This window comes from Tamandua tetradactyla, chromosome 2, assembly GCF_023851605.1.
Source record: "Tamandua tetradactyla isolate mTamTet1 chromosome 2, mTamTet1.pri, whole genome shotgun sequence".
NCBI lineage: Eukaryota > Metazoa > Chordata > Mammalia > Pilosa > Myrmecophagidae > Tamandua > Tamandua tetradactyla.
The window spans coordinates 195305387-195312080 of NC_135328.1; the positions used below are offsets into that span (position 1 = coordinate 195305387).

Sequence of the window (6694 nt, forward strand, 5' to 3'; positions counted from 1 at the left end):
CAATAAAAATAAATTCACAGGGCTTTTTGTTTCAGCCCTGATATGTAAAAAACATGGAAATCACCACTTCCATTCTTATACCAAGAGTAAGCTGCACAAATGAATGACTATTCTTGGCCCCCTCAGAGAACTGAAGATATAGAGCAAACTGCCACCCTGAAATGTGGAGAGATAGGTGAATCCAGACAGACACAGCTGAGTTCTCCATATCTGTAGTAGAAGTTGCTGGAGCCATAAACTTGCAGGAATTCTGAAACAGCAAGTGAACTGCTGGAGGCTGAGAGTGGACTAGCTTGAAAGGAGTAACTCCTGGGGGCTGAATCTCAGAGGTGCCCCAAACTCTGGTGGGCTTTACCTCCAGAAACTCCACCAGGTTCTTGTGAAGATATGAGAAAGATCCCTTTGTGGCTCTGGCAGGGAAAAAGGAAGAGTGATCCTTGTGAAAAAGGTTCTCGGTCTTCTCCAGGGTAAAAGACTTAAGCACAGCCTTGTCCTATAGACACAGAGGAAGGGCATTTCTCTTGCTCCAGAACCCATTAGTCTTCTTATTTCATCTCAGGGGACAGAGAAGATATACAGGTAACTACAACACCAAAAGCATGATCCATGAAAGATAAAATTGATAAGGTGGACTTCATTAACATTTGAAGTTTCTGCTCTGCAAAAGAAGTTGTTAGGAGAAGCCATGGTTGGGGAGAAAATATTTGCAAAACATGCATGTGTTAAAAGACTTGTATCCAAAATATACAAAGAATTCTTAAAACTCAATAATAAGTAAACCAAAAAAAGGTCCAATAATGGGAGAAGATCTGAACAGACAGCTCACTAAAGAGGACATGAAGATGGCAAATTATGAATAGAGGCTCAATACCGTTTGCCATTAGGGAATTGCAAATATAAACAATAAGGTAAGATACAACACACCTATTAAGAATGGTGAAAACCCCCAAAACTGATAATACTGATGGCTAGCAGAATGCAGAGCAACGGAGAATCTCACTCACTGCTGATAGAAATGCAAAATGGTAAAGTTACTTGTGATGGTTGAGTTTTGGTGTCAACCTTGGCCAAGTGATTATGCCCAGTTGTCTGGTCAGGCAAGCACAGACCTGACTATTTCTGGAAGGATATTTCATGGCTGGTTGACAAACCTGAAGGCTGGTGTATTAAATTATCAGTCAGTTGATTGCATCCATAGCTGATTACATCTGTGTTCAACTATGGCATGTCTCCCACAGCAATGTAATCTAATCAGTTGAAGGCTTTTTTTTTTCCGCAAGGGCAGGCACTGGGAAATGAACCCTGGTCTCCTGCATGACAGGCGAGAACTCTGCCACTGTGCCACCATTGCCCACCCAGTTGAAGGCTTTTAAGGAAGAAGAAAGACCCTTTCAGTGCTTCTTCAGCCAACAAGCCTCTCCTGTGGAGTTCATACAGACCCTTCATCGGAGCTGTCAGCTTCACAGCCTGCCCTGTGGATTTTGGGTTCTTCCATTCCCACAGCTGTGTGAGACACCTTTTATAAATCTCATATTTACAGATCTCTTCTGTTGGTTCTGTCTCTCTAGAGAACCCTAACTAACACATTACTTTAGAAGACAGTTTAGCAGTTTCTTACAAAACTAAATATTGTCTTACCATATGAGCCAGCAATAGTACTGCTAAGTGTTTATACTAATTTATGCATACAATTATTCGTATCAGCATGGACTCATGAAGATTTGTTTTATACTTTGGATTATAATGCAGTATTACTTGTATTTATTTCCTTGCTCAAATTATTCCAGCTTTGGCCCATGGGAGCTCTTTCATTTTGTTCCTGCACCCCTTTGATGTACTCCATTATTGTGGAGTTTTCTTGTTTGACTTTTTTTACAACCACCAAAAACTGGAAACAGCCAAGATGCCCTTCAATAGATAAATGGATAAACAAGCTGTTGAATATCCATACAATAGAGTATTATGCATTGATAAAGGAGCTATCAAATTATAAAAAGACATGTAGGAATCTTAAATACATATTGCTAAATGAAAGAAGCTAGTCTGAAGAGACTATATATTCTATGATTCAACTATAGCACATTCTGGAAAACTATAAAGACAGTAAGAAGAAAATCAGTGGTTTCCAAAGGCCTGGTGGGAGGCATGGTTGAATAGTAGAAGCACAGGGGACTTTTTAGGGCAGTGAAACTATGCTGTATGATACTGTAATGGTGAACATTATATTAGACATATGTCAAAATCTATAGGACTTTACATTACACAGAGTAACATTAATGCATGCAAATTAAAAAAAATCATTCAGGAGGCTGGAAGATTCTAAGATGGAATGCAGAATGTGACAAAATAATATAAATGTATTACAAATACAGAAAACAACTTCACAAAAGTGGTTAGGGGAATAAGATGCTGACATAGTAATTTTAGAGATGAGTAAAGTCTGTAAGAGTAAAGGGAAAAGAAACTGCATATAAGCACTGTACTCTTAGGGTCTGGACTATCAATTCTGAAAGCACTAACAGGTATACTGAAATTGAATATTTAAGTAAATATATGGTGGACTATGGGAGTCAGGTTTCTCTTGGAGTAGGAAGTTACAGATGAACAAGGGAAGGAGGCTAGAATAATTCATGTAGTAATACATTAGAGTTGGAGAGATTAGTATGAACTCATATTTAGCCTAATATAGACACAGATGGTTAAATATAGAAATATGTATAGATATGTGCATATGCATGGGTCATTATACACACATATAGCTCCTTGCTCTATGAATTGAGACGATCTAGAGGCAATGAACCTCAGTAGCAATGAGCACGCCTTGCTTGCAGATCTTGGTTTCTAATACCATTCTCCAGTAAAAAGAACCAGGTGTCCTTAGAGCAATGAATGACTCTAGGACCAAGATGGGAAAATTTCAAGATGAGCCTGGAGATATCATAGGGACGAAAAGTAAGAAAGTGCTAAAAACAAAACAAAATAACAACAAGAATCAACAAACAAGAAAACTCCACAATAAGAGGGTCCATCAAAGGGATGCGGGAACCAAATGAAAGAGCTCCTACAGGCCAAAGCTGGAATAATTGAGCAAGGAAATAAATACAAGTAGTATTGCATTATAATCCAAAGTATAAAATAAATCTTCATGAGTCCATGCTGATATGAATAATTGTATGCATAAATCAGTGGGGGAGAATAGACAAATCTCCTGCATAGGAAAATTACAAATACTTTATGTAGATATTGAGTACTCAAGAAGGTGGAACTTAACTCCCCACTCCCTAAGTATGGGCCATATATAGTGACTTTTCTCCAAAGAGTATAATATGGAAACGAGGATAAAATAATTTTACATCAGAATTATCTGATAAAAACTACCTCAACCATGTGATCAAGTTCAACTTCAGCAGTGGTATGTTATTTTGATAGTAGGTACCTTTGATATGATGTGATGAGAATGGCACTTTATCTCTATTATCTCTTTCACTAAAACCCGTAACCCAATCTAAGCACGAGAGAAACAGTAGACAAATCCTAATTCAATTCAAATCTACAAAACATCTAACCAATAATCCTCAAAACTGTCAAAGTCATCGAAACAAGGACTGTCTGGGAAACTATCACAACTAATGGAAGCCTAAGGGAACAGCATGAATAAGTGTAACATGGTATTCTAGATAGGATCCTGGAAAAGAACAATGGAATTAGGAAAAACTAAGAAAATCTGAATAAAGTATGGACTTTTGTTAATAACAAATGTATCAGTATAGGTCATTAATTGTGACAAATTGTACCATACTAATGTGAGATGTTCATAATAGGACAACTGGATGTCGGGTATATGGGAACTCCTGTACTAACCTCACAATAATTCTGTACATCTGAAACTTTTCTAAAATAAAAATTTTATAAAAAATAAAATCACATCTAGACAGAGTATAATAAAACTGCAATAAATCAAAGACTAAAGAAGTCTAAAAATACAATTAGGATATTCTGATTTATGACAAATTTGACATTGAAGATAGATTTTTTTCAATAAATGGAACTAGGATATCAATATGTGTTTTTAAAAAGATCTTGACCCCTACTTCATACCACATGCAAAGTCAATTCTAGATGGTTCATGGATGTAAGTGTGAAAGTAGAACAATAAAGCTTTTTTTAAGTTTCATCAAAATTTAATGAAACAATTAATATTTTTTGTTTTTTTGTAATTCTAGTATGAAAATATGTTGATGACTTGACGAAAATGGCTCCACACAGGGCTTCATGGTTTGAGTTCCTCCAACAGTAACAAGGGAAGCATGCTTCCAGCTAGGACTGAGTCCAAATACACAGCCATTCCTGTACACACATGAATGCAAATAGGGAAGCCCAAGTTGGAGAACAGTAAGAAAGTTGCAGGAACTGGGAAAGAAGCCCAAGATTATTCCTAGGCATAAAGGAGGAAAAAACAAAACAAAACAAAAAACAAAACAGGCCAGTATCCTCAGTAGGAGCTAGAATTACTGATTTACAGTTAGGATTTTATTGTTGTTGCTTTAAATTGATAAGCTATTTCAGCAATTTTAAAGTTATAGAAAAGCGACTACTAGTCTCATTTCACCACCAAGGTGAGTAAAGTAGGAGGAAATGGAAAAAAGATTCAAATACTTCAGTGTGAGGAGTAGACCTCCAAGTGGCTCTTAAAGGTCTTGTGTAGAAAGGGTTCATTCTTTACATGAATGACATCAACATTTAGGTGAGAGAGGGCAGGAGAAGGAAGATGGCGAGAGAACTCCTTCCAGTGTAGGAGCAAGGTATCCTGGTCGTTTTAAGGATTTTGTGTGATTCTTCAATATTCCTTCCTCTGCTGCTTTCCTTCCAGAACCCAAACTTAGATGAAAGTAGGGATATATTCATGTTACAACTCATCTTCAAGATGTTTCTCTCTGAAGGCATCACCCCTCAGCATTTCCTAAGCAGCCTTTATTCCCTGAGCAATTTGCTCATCACTGATGTAGGAATATTTGTAGCTGGGGTTTCCATTCTCACGGATGATTTCAGGACGTACACTGACACTGGGAGCCAAGAAAAGGATTCGAGAAATGTAACCCCCATCGGGCTGAAATCTTCTTCCTTGGGCTCCTCTTCATCCTCGAGATTTACCATAACAAAATTACAGGAAAATTCTGAAATTTCTGTAAATTCTGCAAATTTGGGTTTTAAAGCTTTGCAAGCTCCACACTAGGATTTATAGATAATCACCATCAGGGACAATCCACTGGCAGCTGCTTCTTTCTTCCCATCTTCTAGGTTCTCCAATGAATGTGATCTTCAAACCCCTTTCCAGGGCCGATGTGCCCATCAGAGGTGATGAGGGGCAGAAAAAAGAAATCCCCTGAAATATGCAAACGGTGGCCCTGAGATGAGGCCATAGCTCCATAGTGGTAGGTACAGGAGTCCCCCAGCTGAGTGGACGCAATGTCGGAGTCCTAGCAGAAAGTCTGCACTGTTCTAGAAGCCTGGCCAATCAAGCCCTCCCATTCCCAGAATCTTTTTTTTTTTTCAAGCCCTGAAGGAAGTGGTGTTAGATGGATGTGGTGGTGGTTCCAATAATAAAGGTTTTAAAAGACCATCCAGCTATCTACAGCAATTGGGTAGGCAAAAATGTCTTTAACACATTCAATAAGTGCTAACTATAATGGAAATAATGATAAATTGGCCATCATTTTTAAGATTAAGGACAAGCCACAGAATGGCAAAATATACTAGCAATACATATATCCAGTGATGTGTGGAAACTGGCTCCTACTGTCTTGTGAGAGCTCATTGCTGAACATTAGAGAATTTTTGAACTGTTTGTTAAAATGTTGGTAGTTTTTGAAATTGGCCATGAGGAGTTTTAGCACCATGGAAATTGGGAAATGCTAAAAGTAGTGCTTTTGTCCCCGCCTCCTTACAGAGAGTTGGTCTACCAGCAGACGACCGCTTGTATCCAACAGTGGTCTCAGATCCCTAATATATGAGTTCCTACAAAATAAGCAAAAAAAAAAAAATAGTTGAGCCACAGAAAAATGGATAAAAGACTGGGACATTTTCCAAAAGAGGGTATATAAATAACCAATATGCATGTGAAAGATTCCTAACATCATTAGTTACCACGGAAGTGTAAATTAAATCTAAAATGTGATATCAAAACACACGTATCAGCCTGGCTAAAATAAAAACAAAGCCCACAGATATTATCACATATTGGAGAACATGGAGCAACAAGGACTCTCACACACTACTGGTGAGATGATAAATTGGTACAACCCATTAGAAACTTGTTTGGTCTCCACTGAAGCTGAAAATGCATTTATCCTATGACCCAGCAAATTCTACTCCCAGTCATGTGCCATATGCTTACCAAAAAAAACTACAAGAGTATTCATAGCAGCATAATTCATATTAGCTTCAAACTGGAAACTAACTTAATGCCCATTAACAGCAGAATGTATAAATAATAGGTAACATATTTGTACAATGGAGCACTGAACAGCAATGAGAAAGAACAAACTACAGCTACATTGCAACAACATGAGTGAATATCACAAATATCACCTAGAGAGAAAGGAACTGTACACAGAAGAGAACATTGTACTTTTTCTACTAAATAAAGTTCAAAACAAGCAAAACTAAGCCTTGCTGTTCCAAGTCAAGAAAATGG

General features: G+C 37.7%; 1 pseudogene; it reads right to left on the minus strand.

Annotated features, from left to right (window-relative positions):
• Positions 1 to 4906: 4906 nt before the first annotated feature.
• LOC143658446 (thioredoxin domain-containing protein 12 pseudogene) lies at positions 4907 to 5420 on the minus strand (annotated as a pseudogene).
• Positions 5421 to 6694: the final 1274 nt, after the last annotated feature.